The sequence below is a fragment of the Equus asinus genome, chromosome 26 (genome assembly GCF_041296235.1).
Source record: "Equus asinus isolate D_3611 breed Donkey chromosome 26, EquAss-T2T_v2, whole genome shotgun sequence".
In the NCBI taxonomy this organism is placed as follows: domain Eukaryota; kingdom Metazoa; phylum Chordata; class Mammalia; order Perissodactyla; family Equidae; genus Equus; species Equus asinus.
Window position 1 is genome coordinate 38493317 of NC_091815.1, and position 27400 is coordinate 38520716.

Here is a 27400-nt window from a genome sequence, read left to right on the forward strand (position 1 = left end):
TGTTTTTATTGCAGTAACATTGGATTATAACATTACATAGCTTTCAGATGTACATCATAATCTATTTCGAATTCTGTGTATATTACATCATGTTCACCATCCAAAAACTAATTATCGTCCATCACCACACATGTGCCTAATCACCTCTTTTGCCCTGCCCCCTCTCTCCTTCCCCTATGGTAACCACCAATCCAATCGCTGTTGCTATGTGTGTGTTCATCGTTGTTTTTATCTTCTACTTGTGACTGAGATCATATGGTATGTGGTTTTCTCCCTCTGACTTATTTCACTCAGCATAATACCCTCAAGGTCCACCCACGTTGTCACGAATGGCCAGATTTCCTCATTTCTTACTGCTGAGTAGTATTCCATTATGTATATATACCACATCTTCTTTATCCGTTTGTTACTTGATGGGCACCTAGGTTGCTTCCAAGTCTCGTCTATTGTGAATAATGCTGCAGTGATCATAGGGGTGCCTGTATCTTTATGCATTTGTGTTTTCAAGTTTTTTGGATAAATACCCATCAATGGAATAGCTGGATCATATGGTAGATCTATCCCTAATCAAATCACATACATCTTAATCAGGTCCAGAAGTTAACAATGATTAATCCCTCCCATGTCCCAGATCAGTGACCCCACAGCAACTCTGAGGAATGGAATGCATGACTAAATGCTGCAGACAAGGAAACTGAGGGTCAGAGATTGGATGTTAATGATCAAGGTCACATGGGCAATGGATGTTGAAGGAATATTTAAATAAGAATCATCTTGTCCTCCAAATCAGAACACTTTCCACTTATTGAACCCTAAAGCTAAAGACAGAACCCCCAGATGAGGAGAAGACCTCTGCCCAAGGGAGCAAATGGCGCTGAGGAGGCAAGAATGACTCAGAGATTTGTTCCCTGAGAGATGGGGAGGGGGGATGCCTTTGCAATAAAAAAAGAGAAGCCCAAGAAAGGGGTGGGATAGAAAGAAAGCCCACACTCCGGGTCCAGGAGAGGAGTGATGTTTCCTTCCCTATTTCACTTCATTTCTCCTTTGTGCTTAGTGTCACAATGACCTCGACCTGAACTGTACAGTTAGATGTTGAGTGTGTGTCTCTGCTGATTTGAGCTCTGCAGGCAGCAGGAAACTGTGTCTTCCCTGAAGCATCTCCAGGGCCTGCATGACCACTGTCCATGGTGAGGGCCCCACAGGGATGTGTTGATGGATGTGCTGAGGATGAAGGAGACCTCATGGGGGAGGCTCTGAGATAGAAGGGCATACCCTGGGTCACCCTCACCTGGAAGAGGTGTCTTTGCCTCTGTTTGCTGCTCCAAACTGTAAATGAAAGCCAGGCTTCTGGGAAGGGCAGTTCCCCTTCTTGTGGGGCTGCTGACATGACAACCCGGTGCTGGGGAGGACCAGCCTTCTAGTGACCACACCTTGTGCCTCTGTCTGTCTGTGGTCTCCTTGATCTACACAGCTGGGGCCACAGGGAAGAGAGGCCATGACTCCCACCCTCACAGCCCTGCTCTGCCTTGGTGAGATTGAGGAGTGTGAGGGGAAGCCATAGTCTGGGAGGGGCCCCACGCCACAGCAAGGCCATGGTCTGTCAGGAGACCCCAGGACTCAGGAGGCTCATGGGGAGGAGGGTTCTGTTCAGCTTCAGGGGCAAATCTCTTACAGGGAACTCTCTTCCAGGGCTGAGCATGGGCCCAAGGATCCCAGTTCAGGCAGGTGAGTCTGTCCTTAGGTGTCCCACGTCCAAACTCCTCAGTGGGGACAAGGAGCCATCTCAGAGAGCTGGGGATGGAGGACAGCAGTTCTGGGCTGAGGGATGAGGGTGTCTGGGAGGGTCCTGGTCCCGATACCTGTGGAAATTGGGGTGGGGAATGTCTTGAGACACAGCCTCTGATTCCCTTCCAGGGACCCTCCTCAAACCCACCATCTGGGCTGAGCCAGGCTCTGTGGTCCCCTTCGGGATGCCTGTGACCATGTGGTGTCAGGGGACCCTGGAGGCCCTGGAGTACCGTCTGGATAAAGAGGGAAGCCTGGAGCCCTGGGACCGAGTGAGCCCTCTGGGCCCCAGGGACAAGGCCAAGTTCTCCATCTTATACATGACAGATCAATATGCAGGGCGATATTGCTGTTACTATCTCAGCCCCATTGGCTGGTCAGAGCACAGTGACCCCCTGGAGCTGGTGGTGACAGGTGAGAGCACACTCTTGGGTCCCAGCCTCAGGCTCTAGCTTTAGGAAGGGCATCTGCTCTCAGGGGTGTGGCCCCTCTCACAGACTAGCCCTGGAGAATATGAGGGAGATGTGACCCCATTTAACACACTGCCTCCTCCTCTCCTAGGAATCTACAGCAAACCTACCCTCTCAGCCCTGCCAAGCCCTGTGGTGACCTCAGGAGGGAACATGACCCTCCAGTGTGACTCATGGCAGGGATTTGACAGGTTCATTCTGACTAAGGAAGGAGAACACAAGCCCTCCTGGATCCTGGACTCACAGAGACACCCCAATGGGAAGTTCCAGGCCTTGTTCCCTGTGGGTCCCATGATCCCCTTCCACAGGTGGACATTCAGATGCAATGGCTATTACAGGAAATACCCCCAGGTGTGGTCACACCCCAGTGACCCCCTGGAGCTCCTGGTCTCAGGTGAAGCTCCTCATCCCTGCGCCCTCTGTTCCTATGATCTATTTGGGGTCCTATCCTCAAGACGTTGTGGGCTGGGATGGATGTGACGGGTCTCTGAGGGAAGGTCACCCAGAGGGGATCTGCCACTCAGAGGACCTCCAACCCCTGCCCACCCTATTCCCTCTCACCCGGGGTCTAAAAGGTGCCAGGTTGGCAGAAGAGGGCTCTTGGTGTTGGCACAGGACAGATATAGGAGAAGAGTAAGAGTCAGGTAGGGACTCCAGGGTCAGCCTCAGCCCTTCACTCCCTTCCTGTCTCATTCTAGGACACAATGTGGAACCCAGACGCCCACCGACAGGTCCCATCTCCACAACCAGTGAGTCACTGAATCCCCTTTTCTCAGAGGGAGCACAGACCACCCAGGGCAGTTCTGAGAGTCTCTCTGAGGATCTAATGCCCCTCAGATATTCATGGACAGGTTTGTGTCCCAGGGGAGCTGGGACATCTTTTGTACATCTCTTGAATTTTTTCTCTTTAATTCTAACCATGGTGAGATACATGTGAAAGACTTCTTAGTGTCAACATTTGGATATTAACTCCACTGAATCACATCTATTATTAATTCACACTTTCTGACTTGTATAAGCCTATTTAGAAATTTTACATTTGTATGTATAATTAGAATTGATCTATATTTTTTCTTTTTTTATGTTAAAACTGGTTAAAATAGATTTGCAGGGTTACTTATTTTTGTGCTCACTCCATTTTGTAATATCACTGATTTTCATGTTCTCTTAGGCTTTGAAGACCACAAATGTGGACTTTCTTGGTTTTGGACATTTGAAATGGACAGGGTAGAAGTTATATTTTCTTTTTCTTTCATTTAGTGTTTATTGAGTGCCATTAAATATTACATAATTTTAATATCAAAGAAGCTGAGAAATTCACACATTCTTACAACTCACTTACCCAGCATTGTAGCATGAAAAAGTTCAAATATAAAATTGAATGACTAGTCTTCTCTCCTTGAAAAACGTCCAGGTCTGATAAGTTTCCAGAGTTCTTTCAAACAGGGAGAGAAAGAGAGAGAGATGATGGTGGTGGTGGTGGTGATGATGATGGTTATGGAAACTCGCTCATTTCTCCTGTCATTTCCAGCCTGTCTTGAATGTACCAAGCCCCCAAATCTCAGCTTTCCTTTCTCCTTTGGACCCTCCCTATTTCCCACAGACATGACTGTATTCCTTATTGAAGAACAGACTGAGATCTTTCTAGGGACCTGATCTTTCTGCGGCCTGTGATGAACCTAGTCTGGGTCTTCACATGGCTCTTCTCAGGCTCCTTCTATTCAGGAATCAGCTTCAAAGTCATCTCCATGTGTGACCCTCACTGAGATACTGTGTATAAAAGACCTGCGTCCTTATTAAATAATTTACTTCTTGTAATTAACCCAACCTACTCTGTATGGGTTGAATTTTCTCTCTTCTCTCATATGTATATGACCAACCTCTCAACCATGGATCCTGCGTCCTCAGTTGATGAATAAATGGAAGCTCTCATATCTGGAAAAGTTAGCTTACATTGTCCATATCCCAGAATGAACAGAGAGCATACAAGAAGTCCATTATTTCCATATTGGGAGACCACTTTTCTCAACAATCCTGATCAATTTGGACACATTCAAACTCTGTTACAAAGTGCCTCAGAAGCAAAATCTAAATTCAAAACACAAAGGGAGACTGAAAGAATCCAATGAGAACAGAGGGAATCCTTTTACAGCAGAGGAGGGGTTCATTAAGGGACTACTCAACAGTTGTCATGAGAAACAGAGGGAATTATAAGATCTCAGAGCTCATGGGAAAGCCTTGAGTTGCATCAACTCTTCATCCATGCCCACTTTTTTTTTTTTTTGGTTCTCAGAAATGCCTGACACCATCAGCCTATCACAAAACAAGTCAGACTCCAAGAGTGGTGAGTAGGAGAAATTCTCAGTTATGGGGCTGCTGCAGTGGGTAATGTCCTGTCAAGGGGTGGCAGGTGCCTGGGTGGACATCCAGGGATCCTCAGGTGATTTTGGTCTGCCCTGATCTCTGTGGCCTCTCTGCACACAACTCCTAGATTCATATCCCAGAGACTACACAGTGGAGAATCTCATCCGGATGGGCATGGCTGGCTTGATCCTGGTGGTCCTCGGGATTCTGATATTTCAGGCTCAACACAGCCCAAGAAGACCCCAAGACGCAGCCAAGAGATAACCATAAGAGAGAACAATGCGCTGTTTAGAGTGGTAGAGACTTGGAAAGAAATCTTGTATTCCCAGGAGGATCTGGAAGAACATTTGGGGCATATGTTGTGTAAAATGTCTGCAGGCCATTGGTAGGTGGAGGAATTCATGTACAGGGACATGTCTGGTCTCTTCTTCCATTAAACTATGGAACAGTCCTTCCCAACCACTGTTGAGTTATCTTGATGAGTTCATGACTTTCCTCCTTTCTGTGAAATTAGCATATGTTCCACATGGCAGATTTGAGTCCACACTTCCTTACCCTCTCATGCAGTGGTACATTTTCATGTAACACATATTTTTTAAATTTCTAATTGCCACATACCTTGATGTGTATTAAGGAGTCTCCACCTCTTCATTCAGAGTATGCAATATGTTTTGATAAATCAATAAATGTCTTTAACAAGGATTCAGCCTGAAAGAGAGAAATAAAAATTATGTCCTAACATCCACTCTGGATGCCACATGCCCTTCAAATTTCATCAGATTCTACCTGTGTAGTTTCTTCATAAATATCATTGGGAATCAAGACATTACTATCTGAAATGACAGCAGGGTTCTTACTGCTCTTGAAAAAACAGGGTTAAAAACACTAATTCAAGGCTTTCTTCAGTTTCTCTTCTGTATGTAGTCCCTTCGTGGCCAACTTTAGTGTGCCAATGTGAGGTCTCAGATGCAGAGTGATGCACAGAATTGATTTTACAAAACAGTCCAAGCCAGTATGACACCTTGAATTCCACCTTGCTGACCCCAAAGTGCACCTGTGTTTCCTTGCATTTTATGTATAATGATCATTCCTACTTCAATGTTGTGGCACAGTCTCAGAGAAATCACAAGGCCAAAATGTCAGCACATTCAGGAGAGGTACAAAGAGAAAAATGGTAAATATCTGTTGTGGGAGACAATGGTGAGCATATGGTATCCTGATTCTTTACTTGTAGGAGTGCGAAGTAGATCCATCAATTTAGAGAGTAGATGATATTTATCTAGTTAAATTAAGAGACACACACTATGATCTTTAAGTATATACCTTAGAGAAAATGTGTACATATGCACCAGGATCCATTCACAAGGACACTGAAAAGAGAGTTATTCACATCAGTCAAAATCATTTTAAGACTGCATGCACCAGAAAAGAGAGAATTTGGGGTCCTACATAGAAAAATCAAATATCACATGTCAGTGAGAATGAATAAACTAAAATTCAAGTGGTCCTTTGTATCCATCTTCAAACACAATAGTGAATAAATGTAAGAAGATTACAAAAACCACGTCTTTAGGATTATCCCATTTACCTAATGTTAAGAGGGAAACCTCATGTATTAATTAGGGCTGTATACTTAAGGTAAACTCTATGAATAAAGGAGAGAAAAGAATTCCATCAAATCCATGATGGTGGTTACAAATAAAGTGAGATTACATCGTTTTGTTCAAGACTGAAACCATAGAATTTTCTGGAATACTGGCAATGTTCTTTTTGACTTTTGTTTGATGACTGGGAAGTCTACTTGTCATTACTGGTAGACAGTGCGTTTCTTTTTTTCTTTTTTTTTTAAAGATTGGCACCTGGGCTAACAACTGTTGCCAATCTCTTTTTTTTCTGCTTTATCTCCCCCAACCCCCCCGTACACAGTTGTATATCTTACTTGCATGTCCTTCTAGTTGTGGGATACAGCGCGTTTCTATTCTATAAACTCTCTTTACTTTCCATACAATTTATTAAGTTGGGTTGAAATAGGATGGTGAGAGCCGCGTCCTACACTAGTGACTAATTCCTAACAAAGTGGCCGTTGGTTTGTTATAGCACATACTTCCCACGTTAACATTGAGTTTTCCTCAAAACATGACCTCCACCTGTCTGATCACCCTCACCTGAATCTAGTCAGACAATGAGCTGCTTTTCAGGTGAGAAACTGGGTCTCTGAAAAACCAGTCTGGCAACTCCTAGACCATTTACAATTAAGAATTTAAAGAGGGTTCATGAGAATTCCAGAACCCATAATGGCCCAAGTGACTAAACTGGTATGAATATACCCAGTGTGGACTTGGGGGTGATTTCAGAGATGTGGTTTAATCCAGTCAGGTAGTGGTTTTGGATCATATCCCTGGGCTTGGTTCCAGACTGAACTACACTCAGAATGTACGCTTTTTTATTAGACTTCAATGAGGGGGAATCATATAGAGCTCCTGGGAGGGAAGCTCTTCCCATTTCCTACAGAAAACCTATGTCAGAGATTCTCATGTGCTGTGTTCCATGAATCTGTTCTGTGTGATTCTGTCCAGTCCCTTCATCTGCACTGAACCAGACAATATAGACTGGGGCAATGCCTGGGTCCTCACGTGCCCACTCTGTGTTTCCTGGAATGGAAGAGGTGTGAACTGCAGGGAAATCAGCCCATCCCAGATCCTAGGGCAAAATTGTCGCCATGGAGCTCAGTAGCCATGACCCCACTCAAATGGGGACCTGTATCTTCTTTCTTTTTCAAGGAATTTTCAACTTCCCTGGCCAGTTTACCTAAGACTCCTCCACATCTCAGAGCTCTTTCCTCTCATTTCACCTCCTCAAGGTTGACCATCCATGATGCTCAGACTAGTTAGGATCCTCTACTATCCAATATCCAATCTCCAATGATTTATTCCACATAATACGTGTCATACTTCATGGTTACATATATTTTGTAATTAATTACTTGAAGCCCAACACATCCCCAAGAATAGTAGGGATAAGGAACTGGATCCATGTCAGTTAAGCACATATTTTAGTTTTCATGCTTGGTACGTTGTGTGAAGATAGTTGATATTTGTAGATAAACTTTGTCTGATTGGATAGGTGAATGGGTTTACTGAAAATGGAAAAAAATAAGTAAAAGAGTTCATTTCACACACACACTGCAATCTGAAATAATCAAGCCTGCATCCTCCCCTGCTGCCTTCCTCTTTAATTTGTGTAAATTTGGTCCCTCTTTCATCACCCAGACCCAAGGATTCTTCATTTTCCACTCCACTTAGCTGAGAATAAGGAAAAGCTGACAAACCCAAATGAGCCAATCAATACAAAAAGAAAATGATGGAAGTGATAATGGTTACATAACTTGTGGCGCCCAGTGTAAAATGAAGATGCAGGGCCTCATGCACAAATTTCAAGAGGGTGACAGAAAAACGTCAACCCGGTTTCAAGACCTGTCTGATTCACAGCTCACCACCCATGAAAGCTGCCCTGCCTAGAGCAATGGGTAATCCAATTATTGCACACTGTGGTATGGACCAGCATTTTCTGAGTGCTTCCTGGGTGGCAGGACCTGGGCTGGGTACTGCACACGGCCCATAGCTAAGTCTTCACCACACAGCTATTAGGTGGAGTGCAACTCCTCCTTCCTAAAGGTGATTTCAGGATATGAATTAGTTATCCTAAAACACACTGGCTTAGGACTACTGTTGATTTACAAATAGGTTTTCTCCTATCTCCTGTCCATTCCAGCTCACTGCCTTCCAACTCAGTCCTACCCACGCATTGTCCTGAGGACCTGGCTGGACCCTCACTCCCATCTTCCTTGTCCTGGTCTCTGTCTCACACTCAGTCTCTGTAACTTCAAGGAAGTCACTGTGTGCAGGGAGTGCCAAACTCTGGGGTCACAGTGATCTGGATTCCTTTCCCAGATGGAAACTTACTGGAGATTTGACCTTGAAGAACAGACACAATATCCCTTAGCCTTCGTGTTGCTGTCTTTAAAGTGCGGATGATATTTAAGTGTTAGAAAGGATCTCAACAGAAGAAAACCTCCACTGACAGGCCTGAAATAACTGATTCCCCACAAATAGTAGTTCTTTCTCTTACATTTGCCTTCTGGAAAAGACAAAAAATGGGATCCCTTGAAGAGAGGTTCCCATTTCCTCCAGGGCTCTCCCTGCACCAAGATCCCAGATTTTCCAGGCTTGTTTCCACAACAATGAGCATGTGACCATCTATGCCTAGAGAAAAGGGATGCTCTGAGCACCAGGATAACCAGGCACAATGAGATCCCAGAACAAGACAGCAGTCCCCAGTCACTGCATGTGTACAATGACTGCAGGCTTTTTAAAAGCCCCCAACAGATAGTGCCCCTGGAGGTTGTGGTGACAGGTCAGGGGCCTCCGTAGCCTGCCCCTCCAGCCTCTGCTTCTGTCCTCATGCTGTACATGGTTGTGCATCCCCATATGGATCCCATCTCTACCTGGCTCCCTCACAGTACTGTAGGCACAGACATGAATCATGGTGCTGCAGAGTCTCATGGTGTGCCCAGAGAAATATCTCTATAATGATGGTCAGTAGCCTTCAAATAACAAGGTGGCATGTAGTTTTGTGAAGTTTTCAATGTAATAAATAATTTGGTCTTCACATAAACCTCACAAGGAAATTAATAATCTTGTTTACATTTATATGATGAGAAAGTCAAGGTTCAGAGATCCTGCAGCATGTTCAGAGTCACAGAGCCAAAGAGTGGAAGACCCAGGAATATGCCAGGCTGCCAGATACCAGAGCTCGGTTTTGCAAACACTAAGCATTTGCACCTTTTATTAGTTTCCTAGGGCTATCATAACATTACCACAAACGAGTTGGATTAAAACAAATTAACTCTCTTACAATCCTGGGGACTATAATCTCACAATGAAGATATCAGCAAGTCCATGCTCACTATTCAAGCTTTAGGGGAAAATCCTTCCTTGCCTCTTCTCAGCTCTTGTTGATCACAGGCACTCCTAGACTTGTGGTAGCATGACTCCAATCTCTACCTCCATCTTCACATGGCTGCCATCTCCTCATGTGTCCTGTCTTCACATGACTTATTCCTTTTGTGCCTATTCTCTGCTTCTTATGATGACAACAGAAATCCTGGGTTAGGGCCCATCCTAATTCCTTAGGGTCTTATCTTAACTTGATCACATCTGAAAAGGCCCTATTTCCAAAAAGGTCACATTTACACGTATTACCATAAGGGCTTCAATGTATCATTTTAGGTAACACGATTCAATTCATATGAGTATCCAAAATAAAACATACATAGGAATTAATTTATCAAAGGAAGAGCAACACTTATACACTGTAGATTTGTTTTCTTTTGTTTTAATCTGCTGAATGAAATCTGAAAAGACCTAAATCAATGCAAAGACACTCCAGGATCATGGCTTGGAGGATTTAACGTTGTAAAGGGGACAATACTCTCCAAGGCAACCTACCAAATCAATTCAATCCCTTTCAAAATCACAAAGCCCATTTCAGCAGAAATGACAAAGCCGTTGCTCTAATTCAAGGTTGTTCCAAAAGACCCACAATAGCCAAAAAATCTTAAAAAAGAAGAACAAAGTTGGAGAACACACACTTCCTGGTTTCAAACTTAATACAAATCCCCAGTAATCAAAATAGTGTGGTGTTGGCATCAGTACAGACATATAACTGCATGGAATAACATTGAAGGACGGGCTATAAACCTGTACATATGTGCTGTTGACTTTTGAGAAATGTTCCAAGACCAGCTAATGGGGAAAGAATGGTCTTTTCAATAAATTGTGTGGGGAAAACTGGATATACACTGGCAAAAGAAAAAAGCTGGACACATCTCAAATCATCTCAAAATGGATTAATATAAGGATTAAAATTATAAAACTCTTAGAGAAAAACAGAGAGTCAATCTTCATAACCTTGGACTTGACAATAGTTTTTTAGTTATGACAATGAAGGACAAGTAGCAAAGAAAAAATAGACTATACCAACGTCAACAAATTTTAAAATATATATCAAGAGTATAATAGACAACCTAAAAAATTGCAAAAGACATTTTCAAATCATATATATAATAAAGGTCTAGTATGCACAGTATATAAAGAATACCTTTGACACAACAACCCAAAAAATGACTCAATTAAAAAATGGCCCAAAGGCATTGAAAGAATAAACATAGTTAATTTGTCCATACTACCTAAAGCAATCTACAGATTCACTGCAATCCCAATCAGAATCCTAATGATGGTCTTCACAGGAATAGAACAAAGAATCTTAAAATTCATATGGGGCAAGAAAAGACCCTGAATAGCCAAAGCAATCCCGAGAAACAAGAACAAAGCTGGTGACATTGCAATCCCTGACGTCAAAATATATTACAAAGCCATAGTAATCAAAATAGCATGGTACTGGTACAAACACAGGCACAAAGATCAATGGAACAGAACTGAAAGCCCAGAAATAAAACCACACATCTACGGACAACTGATCTTCAGCAAAGGAGCCAAGAACATATGCTGGAGAAAGGAAAGCCCCTTCAATAAATGGTGCTGAGAAAACTGGACAGCCACATGCAAAAGAATGAAAGTAGACCATTATCTTACTCTACACACAAAAAGATACTCAAAATGGACCAAAGACTTGAAGGTAAGGCCTGAGACCATAAAACTTCTGGAAGAAAATACAGGCAGTATACTCTTTGACATCAGACTGAAAAGGATCTTATTGAATACCATGGCTACTCAGACAAGGGAAACAAAAAAATAAATAAACAAGTGGGACTTCATCAGACTAAAGAGCTGCTGGAAGGCAAAGGAAACCAAGATCAAAATGAAAAAACAACCCAACAAGTGGGAGAAAATATTTGCAAATTGTATATTCAGTAAGAGGTTAATCTCCATAATATATAAAGAACTCACACAACAGAACTACAAAAAAAACAAACAACCCAACCAAAAAGTGGGCAGAGAATATGAACAGACATTTTTCTGAAAAATATATACAGATAGCCAATAGAAACTCCCCTTGTAGGTGTAAGTTTCAGTAATGCAAGGTTAATAAGCTCTAGAGATCTGACATACAACTGCTTGTCTATAGTTAACAATACTGTACTGTGCATAAAAATTGTAAGGAAGGTAGAGATCATGTTAAATAGGCACATGAAAAGATGCTCAACATTACTAATCATCAGGGAAATGCAAATCAAAATTACACTTAGATATCACCTTATGTGCATTAGACTGGCTATAATCACCAAGACGAAAAACAACAAATGTTGGAGAGGTTGTGGTGAAAAGGGAACCCTCATCCACTGCTGATGGGAATGCAAACTGGTGCAGCCACTATGGAAAACAGTATGGAGATTTCTCAAAAAATTAAAAATAGAAATACTATATGATCCAGCTATCCCACTACTGAGTATTTATCCAAAGAACTCAAAATCAACAATACAAAGAAATTTATGCACCCCATGTTCATTTCAGCGTTATTCACAATAACCAAGACGTGGAAGCAACCCAAGTGCCCCTCAGTTGATGATTGAATACAGAAGATGTGGTATACATATACAATGGAATATTACTCAGCCATAAAAAAGACAAAACCGTCCCATTCATAACCATATGGATGGATCTTCAGGGTATTATGTTAAGCGAAATAAGCCAGACAAAAAAAGACAAACACCATATGATTCTACTCGTATGTGGAATATAAACAAACTTATGGAGAGAGAGAACATTTTGGTGGTTAGCAGGGGGAAGCAGGGTGGAGGGTGTGCACAAGGGGTGAAGGGGAAAATTTATATGGTGTCTGACAAATATTAACGTACAGCTTAAATTTCACAATGTTATAAACTATTATGACCACAATAAGAAAATAAAAATAAAAAAATGGTCCAGTGGCTTGAATACACATTACTATAGGGAACATGTACAAATGCACAGCAAGCATGTGAAAGATGGTCAACTCATTAGCAATTAGAGTAATGCAAATAAAACCACTATGAGGTGTCACTTCACACCCACTAGATTGAACATAATTTGAAAAAAAATAAATGTTGGTGAGAATGTAGAAAAATCTGAATCCACATACATTGTTGATGGGAATGTGAAATGATTCAGCCACTGTGGAAAGCAGTTTGTGAGTTCCTAAAAAGTTAATCCAGAATTGCCATATGACCCAGAAACTCCCCTTGTAGGTGTAAGTTTCAGTAATGCAAGGTTAATAAGCTCTAGAGATCTGACATACAACTGCTTGTCTATAGTTAACAATACTGTACTGTGCATAAAAATTGTAAGGAAGGTAGAGATCATGTTAAATTCTCTTACAACAATAAAGAAAAGAAAAAAGAATTTCAAACAGGTATTTGAACAAACACTTTTGCAGGTATGTTCATAGAAAAACTATTCACAATAGACAAAAAGTGACAACAGCCCAAATGTCCATCAACAAATGAATGAAAAAACAACCAAAAAAGCCTGTGAATTGCCTCCGACCAGTGCTTTTGCTGAAAGCATGAAAATGGAATTCACAATATCAGATGAAGAGTTATTGTCTGGGGGACAAGAGGTGTGAGCAGGCAGAAATGACTCAGAGGTTCTGATGGAGACTGATGAAGAGAAGGTGCTGCTGTTTACAGAAACAAGGAAGTCAGAGAGAGGAAGTGTTTACAAGACACAAAACCACAGACCCAGACCAGGAAAGAGGCAGTGGTTCCCTCTGTGAGTCAGCTGACAGTATTATAAACATCTCCCTAGGCCTCCTTATCCTCTTGGGGTCATCCATCCTGTGATAACGCCATTGTCTTCTCTAATGAAGCAAGGCAGAAAGTGGAAAAGCCCTCAATTCTTCACTCTATTCCATCTCACATACATTTAACAAATCCACTCACCTTGTTAGAGTGGAAAACATTTGAGATTTTAGAGATTTGTCCACTAATGCCCTCTTATTCCTCATAGACATGCAGCTGGACATGGTGGGTTTAACATGTGAGACACAAGTCCCAAAATGTCCGATATTCCTCCGGTTTCTTTGTGTTTACGGATGGATCTGCTGATGAGAGTTCAGCTTTGCCCAGTAATAACAATTATGCTCAGTATAGAATGCTTTGCTCACAATTAATACCATAAAGGTATTTCTCCAGTATTTTCTGTCGCCTGTTTTTGCTCTTCATAAGTCCAGTCCCAATGAACTTCTCATTCGTTTGAGCGTCACTGGAAATTTCTCCAGTAGTTTTAGGATTATTTTTTAATTTATTCTCAATGTTCTTTAGCAAAGTCAAGATATGATTTCATTTTTGAATTCGTGAACTTTAAACCCATGCTGTTTCTTCATTTCTGTAAAAATTTCAACCATTCTCTCCTCAAGTTTGCTGAACATCATTCTCACTTCTTTCATCCTGAAACTGTGATAGATGTTTATTTACTCTTCTCATTCTTTTTCCTCTGTATATTCAGTATTTTTTTCTGTTTCTCCATTTTTGATCTGACTGTGATGCATTCTAGAAAGTCTAATCAATATTTTTTTCTGGTGACATCAGCAAAATGACAGAATGGGAAGTTGCAGCCCTCCTTCCCCCACAGAAACACTGATAAAACAATGATATTTGGGCCAAAATACCTTTATGTGAACTCCAGAATCCACTTAATAATTTGCAACACCTAAGACAAGCATAAAACCAAGACAAAATGCTTTGAACTGGATCAAAAGAGCAGTTCCACTTTTCCCATGTCCCTCCTCCCCCAAGCCACTGAGAGACCAGGTTAGCCCAGGATTTCTCCCTTGGATAAAAGAGTGGGTGAAGCTACATCTGAGGGTGCTGTCCCAGAGACCGACTGGTGTCTCACATCACTCAGAGTGTGAGGTGGCAGGTGCACCTGGGGCAGCCAAGGACAGAGGAAAGGGGCTCCGAGCACTGACACAGCCCTGGGACTGCTCCCCCAGGATGGAAGGAGAGGAGTGGAGCTTGCACCCAATGTCCTGGCATTTCAGAGCACTGCCCTATAGAAAAGGGGTAGAGAAGTTATGGTGGCCCACATAGTTCTGCGAGAGAAGAACTTCTCTTGGGAGAAGGTGCCCAGCCCTGAGACATCTCCCCCAGGAGGGAGTGAGAGAAGTGGAGCTTGCACATCCACAGAAAACATATGAGAGATTCCCAGAAGCTCCAACTGGGCTGATTGGTGATCTTTCCCTGCCAGAACAAGACCGTAAGGCCTGGAAGAGATGCCTGCTTCTTCCAGTGGGCAGACAAAAAGCAAAGCCATGAGAAACATGATGAGTCAGGGAAATATGATATGATCAAAAGAAAAAAATAAATCTCCATTAACTGACTATTAAAAATAAAGATCGAAGAGTTGCCTGACAAATTTTTAAAAATAATTATCTTAATTACTTTAAGTGAACTAATCTTCAACAAGGATGCCAAGAACACACAATTAGGAAAGCATAGTCTCTTCAATAAATGGGGTTGGGAAAACTAAAAAACCACGTGCAGAGGAATGAAATTGGACCCTAAGCACACAGCATATACAAAAATCAACACAAAATGAATTAAAGATTTAAATCTAAGATCCAAAACCATAAAACTGCTAGAGGAAAACATAGGTGAAAAGGTTCATACGTCAGTTTGGGCAATGAGTTATTTTTGGTTATCACACCAGAAGTGAGGGCAACAAAAGCCAAAATAGACAAGTAGATTGCATCAAACTAAAAAGCTTCTGCACAGCACAGGAAACAATCAAAAGAGTGAAAAGTCAACTTAAAGAGTGGGATAAAATATTTGCAAATCATATATCTGATAAGGAGTTAATTTTCAGAATATATAAGGAACTCATACAAGTCAATACAAAAATAATAATAACCCAATTAAAAACGGCAAAGGACCTGAATAGGTATTTCTCAAAGGAAGACATCCAAATGGCCATTAAGTATATGTGAGGGTGCTCAACCTCACTAATCAGCAGGAAAATGCAAATCAAAACCACAATGAGATACCACCTCACGTCTATTAGAATAGCTACTATAGAAAAAGCAAAATGTAAAGAGTGTAGGTGAAGACGTGGAGAAAAGAGAACCCTTGTGCATTGTTGATGAGAATGTAAATTGGTGCAGTCATTTTGGAAAACAGGTGGAGGTTCTTCAAAAAAATTAAAAATAGAACTACCATGTGATCCAGAAATTCCACTTCTAGGTATACATGCAGAGGAAACAAAATCAGGATCTCAGACAGATATCTGCATTCCTATGCTCATTTCAGCATCATTCATAGTAGCCAAGATATGGAAACAACTTAAATGTCCATCAACAGATGAATACATAGAGAAAATGTGGTGCATACATATAGAAAGGAATATTATTCATACTTTAAAAATAAAGTAATTCTGCCATTTGTGACAACATGGATGACACTGGAGGACACTATGCTAAGTGAAATAAGCAAGGCAAAGACGAATACAACATAATTTCGCTTACATGTGAAGTGTAAAATAGTAAACTCATAGAAACGGAGTAGAAAGGGGTTTCCAGGAGCTGGAGAGAGAGGGAAGTTGGGAGATGTTGGTCAAGGGATACAAAGATACAGTAATGCAGAAGAAGTTCTGGAGAACTAACATACAGTCATGTGACTATAGTTAAGAAAACTCCATTGTAGATCAAAACAGCAATCAAAAACCTCCCAAAAAATAAAAGTCCAGGACCTGATGGCTTCCCTGGTGAATTCTACCAAACATTCAAAGAAGACTTAATACCTATTCTTCTCAAACTCTTCCAAAAATTGAAGAGGAAGGGAGGCTTCCTAACTCATTCTACGAAGCCAACAATATCCTGATACCAAAACCAGACAAGGACAACACAAAAAAAGAAAATTACAGGCCAATATCACTGATGAACATTGATGCAAAAATCTTCAACAAAATATTAGCAAATCCAATGCAATTATACATTAAAAAGATCGTACATCACGATCAAGCGGGTTTCATTCCAGGGATGCAGGGATAGTTCAACATCCACAAATCTATCAACGTGATACACCACATTAACCAAATGAAGAATAAAAATCACATGATCATCTCAATAGATGCACAGAAAGCATTTGATAAGATAAAGCATCTATTTATAATAAAACCTCTAAATTAAATGAGTATCTAAGGAAAACACCTCAACATAATAAAGGTCATATATGACAAACCCACAGCAAATATCATTCTCAATGGAGAAAAACTGAAAGCTATCCCTCTAAGAACAGGAACCAGACAAGGATGCCCACTGTCACCACTCTTATTTAACATAGTATTGGAAGTGCTAGCCAGAGCAATCAGTCAAGAAAAAGAAATAAAAGGGATCTATATTGGAAAAGAAGAAGTGAAACTGTCACTCTTTGCAAATGGCATGATCATATATATATAGAAAACCATAAAGAATCCACTAAAAAACTTTGAAAAACGATAAATGAATACAGTCAAGTCACGGGATACAAAATCAACATACAAAAATCGGTTGTGATTCTATACACTAACAATGAAGTAGCAGAAAGAGATATTAAAAATACAATCCCATTTACAATGGCAACAAAAAGAATAAAAGACCTATGAATAAACTTAACCAAAGAGGTGAAAGATCTGTACACTGAAAACTATAAAACATTGTTGAAAGAAATAGAAGAAGACACAAAGAAATGGAAAGATATTCTGTGCTCTTGGATTGGAAGAATTAACACCATTAAAATGTCCATACTTCCTAAAGCAATCTATAGATTCAACGCAATCCTTATCAAAGTTCCAACAACATTTTTCCCAGAAATAGAAAAAAAAGAATCTTAAAATCTATATGGAACAACAAAAGACCCCAAATAGCCAAAGGATTCCTGATAAAAAAAAAAAGAACAAAGCTGGAGGTATCACACTCCCTTATCTCAAAATATACTACAAAGCCACAGTAACCAAAACAGCATGGTACTGGCATAAAAACAAACACAGAGATCAATGGAACAGAATCGAGAGCCCAGAAGTAAACCCACACGTTTATGGACAGCTAATACTCTACAAGGGAGCCAAGAGCATACAATGGAGAAAGGAGAGTCTCTTCAATAAATGTTGCTGGGAAAACTGGACAGCCACATGCAAAAGAATGAAAGTAGACCATTACCTAACACCATGCACAAAAATCCACTAAAGATGGATTAATGACTAATGTAAGTCCCTAAACCATGAAACTTCTAAAAGAAAACATAGGCAGTACGCTCTTTAACATTGATCTTAGCAGCATATTTTCAAGTACCATGTCTGACCGGGCAAAGGAAACAAAAGAAAAAATAAACAAATGGGACTACATAAAACTAAACGGCTTCTGTACAGCAAAGGAAACCATCAACAAAATGAAATACAAACTAACATTTGGGAGAAGTTATTTGCAAACCGTATATCAGATAAGGGATTAATATGCAAAATATACAAAGAACTCATATTTTTCAACAACAACAAAACCAACAACCCAATTAAAAAATGGGCAAAAGATCTGAACAGACATTTCTCAAAAGAAGATATATAGATGGCCAACAGGTACATGAAAACATGTTCCACATCATTAACTATCAGGGAAATGCAAATCATAATTACAATGAGATATCATCTCACTCCGATCAGAATGTCTATAATTAACAAGACAGGAAACGAGTGTTGGAGAGGATGTCTAAGGAAGGGAACCTTGAACGCTGCTGGTGGGAGTGCAAGCTGGTGAAGCCACTATGGAAAACAGCATGGAGTTTCTTCAGGAAATTAAGAATAGATTTACTATATGATCTAGCTATTCCACTACAAAGAACTTGAGAACAAAAATTCATAAAGAGACATGCACCCCTATGTTCATTGCAGCATTCCTCACAATAGGCAAGACTTGGAAGAAACCTAGGCGCCCATCAAGTAACAAATGCATAAAGAAGATGTGGTATATATACACAGTGGAATACTACTCAGCCATAAGAAATGATGAAATCTTGCCATTTGTGACAACATGGATGGACCTTGAGGATATTATGATAAGTGAAATAAGTCAGAGGGAGAAAGTCAAATACCGTATGATCTCATTCACAAGTAGAAGATAAAAACAACTACAAACAAACACATAGCCACAGAATTGGACTGGTGGTTACCAGAGGAGAAAGGGGAAGGGAGGAGGGTGAAAGGAGTGATTAGGCACATGTGTGGTGATGGACTGTAATTAGGCTTCGGGGGGGTGAATACGATGTAATCTACACAGAATTCGAAATATATTATGATGTGCACCTGAAAGTTAGATGTTATAATCCAATGTTACTGAAAAAAAGCATAAAAACAATAGTGTATCTCTGTGTAAACCATTTAAATACGTCAGTAGCATTGTTTTGACCAACATTTTTAGTATATAATTACTATTTTTTAATTCAGCACATTTTTATGCTAATATTTTTCTAATTGTTTAATTTTATCTTGGTTTCTATAACATGTTTTGGGTCTGAATAACTATCCCCTTCATTTAATTTTTTCCCTTGGAGATGTACAAGTTTGTAACACCTTGTAAATCTCTTTTTAAATTGATAAAATGAAAAATAAACAAATTAACATTTGTTTAAAAAATTTCTTTTTGATGTCCATTTTTGTTTGATCCTCACTTCCCATGCACCTGATTTTCTGAACACAGATTCTCCCAGGACCATCCTGACCTTCAGGGCTGAAAGGGGTGGACTGTTGCAGCTGCCCTGCCCCTTTGCATTCACTTTTCCAGCATCACATCTCATTAAGGATGTGCCCAGCAGGGATGTCTCCACCATGAGCCTCACACTCACACATGGACAGATGACCTTGCAGGGATGTACTTGATTTAATCTATTTCAGCACCACATGGGAGGTGGCTCATTGCTGACCATGGTTCTGGGTCAGTGGACAGAAATATCCCAGTGACAGTCTTCAAATATGAGGGAGAGGAAACAGGCTTCCATATTTCACTTTGCGCCCTGCTCCCCTCCCTGCCTGTGAGGACCTGGCATCCCTCTCCTGTCCATACAGAGGTGGAAACCTCCACTCTCATGATCCCTTGATTGTTCCAGACACCTGTGGCCACTCAACCTTGTCCTCTTTTGTCTGCTGTGGTTCCCTCTCAGTTTCAGAAATTTTTGTTTCTCTTTTCCTGCAATCGACTGTGGCTACATATTTCAGAAATATTATAACTAGGATTTCTCATTATGGAGCAGATGGGGCCTCTTAAGTGGGTACATCAATCATCCACTCGGGCTGTGGAGTCCGATACCTTGATCATCTCATGTCTCAAACCCCATATGTCTTAATCAGCTCTGGAAATCAACAATAATTGATTTCTTCCATGTCCCTGGCACCACTGACCCCAAAACCACTCTGAGTAGGTTCCTTACAACATGCGGCAGAGGAGGAACACAAGGCTCAGAGATTGGACGTTGATGCTAGAGGTCACATGAGTAGTGGATGATGAGGAATATTTAAATAAGAATAAGTTTTGTCCTGCAAATCAGAGCACTAACCCACTCACTGACCCCTAAAGCTCAAGACAGCTCCAGGATGAGGAGAGCTCCACCTGAGAACAAGAGGCACTGAGGAGGCAGGAAGGACTCAGAAGTTTGTTCCCTGAGAGATGGAGGTAGATGCTCTTGCAAGAAAAAAGAGAAGTTGGTGAAGGGGGCTTATATAAAGAAAGCCCACACTCCAGGGCCAGGAGAGGAGAGGTATTTCTTTCCCTTATTTCACTATATTTCTCCATAGTACTCATTACCACAATAACCTCAACCTAAACTGTACAGTCAGATGTTGAGCTTGTGTCTCTGCTGATCTGAGCTCTGCAGTACAGCAGGAACCTGCATCTTCCCTGACGCATCTCCAGGGCCTGTATGACCACTGTCCATGGTGAGGGCCCTACAAGGATGCTCTGATGGACGGGCTGAGGATGAAGGATGATGGAGGCTCTGTGAGGGAAGGGCATACCCTGAATATCCCACACCTGGAAGGGGCATCTCTAGGTCTCTTTGCTCCTCTATCCTGAGAACAAGAGCCAGGCTCTTGAGAAGAGGCAGTTCCCCTTCCAGTGGGGTTGCTGATGTGACAGTCCCATGATGAGGAGGACCAGTCTCTGAGTGTCTACACTTAGTGCATCTGTCTCTCCTGCTGGGAACTGTGGTTTCCTCCATCTGCACAACTTGGTCCAGAAAGAGGAGATGCCATGACTCCCACCCTCACAGCCCTGCTCTACCTCGGTGAGATTTGAGGAGGGGGAGGGGAAGCCCTAGTCTTGGAGGGACCCCACCCCACAGCCAGGCTCTGGTCTGTCAGGAGACCCCAGACTCAGGAGGCTCATGAGGAGGAGGGGTTCTGTTCAGGCTTCAGGGGCAAATCTCTCACAGGGAACTCTCTTCCAGGGCTGAATATGGGCCTGAGGGCACCAGTGCAGGCAGGCGAGTCTGTCCCCAGGTGTCCCAGTTCCTTCCTTCTCGCTGGGAACAAGGGAACCCTCTCCCCGAGAGAGCTGGGGGTGGGCAACAGCAATTATGGGCTGAGGGATGAGGCATCTAGGAGGGTCCTGGGGCTGAGAGCTGAGGAACTTGGGATGGGGAATGTCTTGTGACTCAGCCTCTGATTTCCTACCAGGGACTCTCTCCAAACCCACCATATGGGCTGATCCAGGTTCTGTGATCCCCAGGGATAGGCCCATGATCATCTAGTGTCAGGGGACCCTGGAGGCCCAGGAGTACCATCTGGATAAAGAGGGAAACCCAAAGCCGTGGAGCAGACACAGCCCACTGAAGCCCGAGGACAAGGCCAAGTTCTCCATCTTACACATGGCAGAGCAATATGCAGGGAGATATCACTGTTACTATCTCAGCCCCACTGGCTGGTCAGAGCACAGCAAGCCCCTAGAGCCGGTGGTGACAGGTGAGAGCACACTCTAGGGTCCAAGCCTCAGGCTCTGCCCTCAGGATGGGGATCGAGTCTCAGGAGGTTCTCCCCTCTCACAGCCCAGACCTGGAGGATATGAGGGAGCTGTGACCCCATTTAACACAGTGCCTCCTCCTCTCCTAGGAATCTACAGCAAACCCTCCTTCTCAGCCCTGCCGAGCCCTGTGGTGACCTCAGGAGGGAATGTGACCCTCCAGTGTGGTTCACAACTGGGATTTGACAGGTTTGTTATAACTAAGGAAGGAGAACACAAGCCGTCCTGGACCCTGGACTCACAGCGACACTCCAATGGGCAGTTCCAGGCCCTGTTCCCTGTGGGTCCTGTGAATCATAGCCACAGATGGACGTTCGGATGCTATAGCTGTTACAGGAACGCCACCCAGCTGTGGTCACACCCCAGTGACACTCTGGAGCTTCTGGTCACAGGTAAGGAATGCCCATCCTGGCCCCATTCCTGTTGTGGGGCACCAGACAAGTTATTGGATTTTTTGCTCCCGGGGAGCCCCTCATGAGAGGGTGGGGTGAGGGGATTAGGGGGATCCTGGGCCAGAGACAGAGGGTGAGAGACAGTGAGCCGTGGGGGCCAAGATGGAGAAGGGGATTTATGGGAGGACTCAGTCCCTGCAATCCACAGGTGGTCTTTTTCCCAGGTATGTCTAGGAAGCCCTCCCTCCTGACCCAATAGGGCCCTGTCCTGGCCTCCAGACAGATCCTGACCCTCCAGTGTCTCTCTGATTTTGGCTACAAAAGATTCCCTCTGCCCAAGGAAGAGGATGTGATCTCATTCAGTGCCTTGGCCAGGAGCCCCAGGCTGGACTTTCTCAGGCCAGCTTCCTCCTGGACCCTGAAAACAGGTCCCACAGAGGCCAGTACAGATGCTGTGGTAGACACAATCTCTCCTCCAAGCTGTCAGCCCACAGTGACCCCCTGGAAATCCTAGTGGCTGCTGAGGAGCCAGTGGGTCAGAAAGGGACCCAGACTCTGCACAGGCCCTGCTGGAGGAGCCTCAGGTAGTAATGCCAAGATGAGGTGTGTGGGGTTCTCAGGGAGGGAGAGAGACAGGGAGACAGGCGATGGGTAGGGAGACCTCAGAAGAAACAGGAGGGACAGAGACGAGGGTCTTCAGAGAGAGGCCTGGGGACTCTCCGTTCAGAAAAAAAGTGGGTGAGCAGCCCCTCACCCACTCTTCCTCTCTCTAGGACAGCTCCCTCACACACCCTACCTCTCGGTGCAACTGGGCCCCAAGTTGACCCCAGCAGAGAAGTTGAGGCTGCTGTGTCAGTCATGGGGCTCAAGAGGCACCTTGCTTCTATCCAAGAAGTGGGCAGGTGATCCCCCTCTGAGTCTTAGATCAAAGTACCAAGCTCAGGAGAAGCAGGCCTAATTCTCCATGAGTTCTGTGAAAGCCCACAGGGGCACCTACTGGTGCTACAGCTCAGACAGGACCACTCCTTACCTGCTGTCACATCCCAGTGACACCCTAGAGCTTGTGGTCTCAGCTAAGGGGCCCCTGACTCTGCCCTTTCTGAATCAGTCAGCTCAGGGCTCTGTCCTCAGGAAATCAGAGAGTGTAATAAATGAAGGGGCACAGGGTGAGGGCCCACAGAGCAGGGTTCATCTCATGAGAGGGTGGAAAAATGACACAGTCCTCCTGCCCCTGGGGCACCCCAACCTTGAAGTCTCAGCAGAAATATAGAGTATGGAGGGCTGAACGAGACATGGGTGAACCCAGGAGGAAGTGACTAGACTGAGGGTGGAAAACAGGCCCCCACCACTCACGTCCTGATGTCTCCATCTCAGAATCTGAGCCTCTGGTGTCCCAGGTCCCCCTGGACACTCTCCTATAGAAAGAAGCTTCTCCGCCCACAGGTACCGCTCTGCATGGCCCTCCTGTTCTCGCCTGGAGGCCTCATGCCACTTAGCGCACACCTGAGACTGAGAAAGGACTGTGCATCGCTCGCTGGGGTCAGTTAGGGGATTAGTGCACAGCACGTCTGTGTGTAGCTCACGTCTACTTTGCATCTTCTGTGCACACTTCTCTATTATGCTCTTTTTCTGAGAACTATTTAAGCCATATTTTGATGTATAAACTTACGTATTTAAATAACGTAATACAGATTTACGATTCAAAAATAAGTAATTCTACTATTGTTATTTGGATTAGATTAAATTCATATATTCATTATGGAGAACAACTTTTTGCTAATATCAAGTCTTCTTATCACACAAATTTTCAAAAGAAGTTTATTAATGAACTTCAGAAGCATTTTCAATTTTATTCACAAAAATTGTACCACTTCATAGCTTATTTTAAGAATAGCTCCACTGCTTTTCTAATTTATAAGTAAGGTGTTTGTTTCCTTTATATTTTCTAAGTAACAGCTAAGTACACATGAAGAAGCCCTTGGTTGGGGTATATGTCCTATTCACTTACTAAAGATTCTTTCCCTTCAATTATTTTTCAATTGATCTCTTCTGATATACCACTAAAAATTTCAGTGTCCACAAGTAAAAGGAAATTTCACTTCTTTATCATACCTATTTTTATTGCTCCAAATCCTCTACGATGACACAGTAAAATGTTCTTGAGCTTCACATCTGGAAAACAGCTTAACTTAGGCCCAAAATTAGTTTAAGGCAAACTCATTAAAAATCTATGTTTTCTGTCTATAGTAGTATGTGCGTGTTCCATCCAATTCATTTTCCTGTTTCACTGGGGTTTTGTTAAAAACGCTTTCTTTTCCAGACAGTTGTACATCTCCTGCACAATTATCTTTTCTCTCAGATTGATCACCATGTGAGACACATTACAAAGGCTTCAAACTTGGTGAGAGATTAACATGTTTTCCTTTTTTTATCCTCAGTCAATGCTATAATTCCACTGGTTTTTCCCTGTTCCTTGAGATTCAAAAACCGGAACTGTGGACTTCTTTGGTTCTAGACTTTTAACAAAGAAAGGTAGAGGTTGTCTTTTCTTTTTAATTAAATTATTTATTTATTTTCGGGTTACATCATATTTTGAATTCTGTGTAGATTACATCATGTTCACCACCCGAAAACTAATTATAGTCCATTCCCTCACATGTGAGCCTAATCACCCCTTTTCCTCCCCCCTCTCCCCTTCCACTAAGTGCCCAGAAGAGGGAAGCTCCATCTTCGTGTCTCTCTTTTTGGACAAACTCTAGATAGTCTGATGAATTATCAAGTAGAATTGGCTAATCAATTGATTTTTATCAGCCTCTAAGAGGTTGTGTCAGTGTTTACACTTTGATTCACTCTCCAAGTAAGGAAAAATAGTGTTTTATAACTCAATGACTAAACATTACCTTTAGAAAATACATACGTGCTTGTTGTGTGTATGTATCTATATATCTACCATTGTAGATATTACTAACTATGAAGAACGAATTAATGAAAGAATAAATGGATGGAAGACTCCAGGTGATGGTTAAAATGCACATCCAGAGGGGAGGGAACTGGACGAGGTGGGGTGAAAGGGCCTCAGCCTCAGATTTTCACTCCTTTGTGCTCCTGACATTCAGGAGTCCCTGACACCAGCCCCTCATCCCTGAAACCTGGAGCCCCAGCTGTTGAATAAGAGGAAACTCTCAGCTGTAGGGAACAAGCTTATGGCATCTTGAGTCCCAGACTGAACACAGAACATACAAGGACTCAACTGTCTCTGTACTGGGACACCATTTTTCTCTCCCAACCTGAACTCTTGGGGCACATCCAACCTCTGTTCCACTGTGACTAACAGGTTCTGAATTCAAAGAAAAAAAGGAGCCCAAGTGAATCCAATGAGGAGACCAGAGAGAATCCTGCTATAGCAGAGAAAAGGTTAATTAGGAAACTATAAATTATGTCATGATTAATGGGGTGACATAAAACACAGTCCCCAGAGGAAAGGCTTCACTTGTATCTCTTCAATCCCTCACCCATCTACTATTTTGTTTTCCTCAGGAGCAGCTGATATCCTCAACCCATCACAAAACAAGTCAGACTCCAACAGTGGTGAGCAGGAGAAAGTCCCAGTTCTGAGGCTGGGCTCAGAGGGTCATGTCTAGCCAAGGGGAAGCAGGTGCCCTGGGTGGACATCTATGGATCCTGGAGTGATTTTTGTCTGTCGTGACCTCTGTGATCTCTTTGCCCAAAATTCCTAGACTCACACCCCCAAGACTACACAGTGGAGAATCTCATCTGGATGGGAATGTCTGGGTTGATGCTGATAGCCCTTGGGGCACTGCTGATTCAGGCTCAACACAGCCAGAGAAGGACCCAAGATGCAGCCAGGAGATAAACACAAGAGGGATCACTACATCTTCGGAGTAGTGGAGCATTAGAACAAATCTGATGATCCCAGAAGGTTGAAAGAAAATCTGGACCATAAGTTTGGGGATCTGTCTGCTGAGAATGTTGAGGAAAGTAAATCTGGTTTAGAGTCAGGAAAATGTCTTGAGTGCTCCCCGTACAGGACTCTCCAGCCATTAAATGTGTATTTTCTCTCTCTACCATTGTCGACTTTCTTTGACTGTTTCTCCCTTTTTCTTACCCCTATGACATGAGGTTACATCCCAAGTGTCTGGTTTGGGTCCATATGTAAATCCTCATGTTCTCACCCACTTTTATGTAATGCAATTTTCTTTACTGGTAAGAACCACATTACCGGATGTACATTGTTGAGTCTCCCTCTCTTCAGTTCACAGGACTTCACCTGGTTTCAATAGCTGAATAAATGGGAAAATATCAGATTATAGTCTGGAAAAGATAAATCCAAATTTATACCTATTACCCTCTCTGGACCCCACAATCCTTTCTCTCTTCATCAGATGTCATCCGTGTCATTTTCCCAGAAATGTCATCACTTGGAATCAACACATTTGCATTTGAAGGGACAGTCTATTGTTGTGCTGCCTCTGTAAAATTTATTTTTTAAATCTCGGATTTGTGCATTTGCCAATTTCTGTGGTGTAAATCCTCTCTTCAAGGCCAACACCAAGGCACAAATGTGACTTCCCTGAATGCGGAGTTGGGAGGAGATGAACCAAGTCATCAACACGAATGTGTAAGAGCCATCTGCAGCACACCTCCCTATCAGCTCCATGCAGACCTGCTTTTCATTATTTTTAGAGATTACTATAATTTCTACTGCTGTGTTGTGGCCCAGTTTCAATGGAATTATGACACCATAATCTTAGCACATCCACATGAGAGGCAAAAGAAAAAAATCCAATGTGGGAGATAATATGGGTCACTTAGAATTCCAATATATTAGCTATGGGAGTAAAGATTACTTCAACCAATTTGGGAAACATATTGGAATTATCTAGTTAAAAGGAACAGACACAGAACAAGGACCATAAAGTATACAGCCTAGAGGGAAATGTGTATGTAAGCACAAGGTACACTCACAAGAACATTGGTAGGAGAGTCTCTTAGTATATAGAAAACAGCCATAAAATACAAAAAAAAAATCCATAAGTTAAAAAACAAAGACGGATGGTATATGTCCACTATCGAACATCATATGGCACTGCAAACGCACAGATTAAATCTACAAAGAGCAATGTATGTCAACCTTCAAACATGATGATGAGTAAATGAAAGATTGTCTTAGGAGGCATGCAGGGCCATTTCATTACATAAAGTTCAGAAAGAGACATCATTTGTCATTTAGGTAAGCATACCTAGACAAATCCAATATATAAGAGAAGAGAAAGAACCTCATGTAATCCATTTAGTGGTTAAAGAGTCGAAAGTTCAAAATGGAAAACACAGGCACTG

At 42.4% G+C, this 27400-nt stretch overlaps 2 pseudogenes; both read left to right on the forward strand.

Annotated features, from left to right (window-relative positions):
* The first annotated feature begins 1197 nt into the window (after positions 1–1197).
* Positions 1198–26085, forward strand: LOC106840898 (leukocyte immunoglobulin-like receptor subfamily A member 6; annotated as a pseudogene).
* LOC106840894 (leukocyte immunoglobulin-like receptor subfamily A member 5) lies at positions 20853–22128 on the forward strand (annotated as a pseudogene).
* Positions 26086–27400: the final 1315 nt, after the last annotated feature.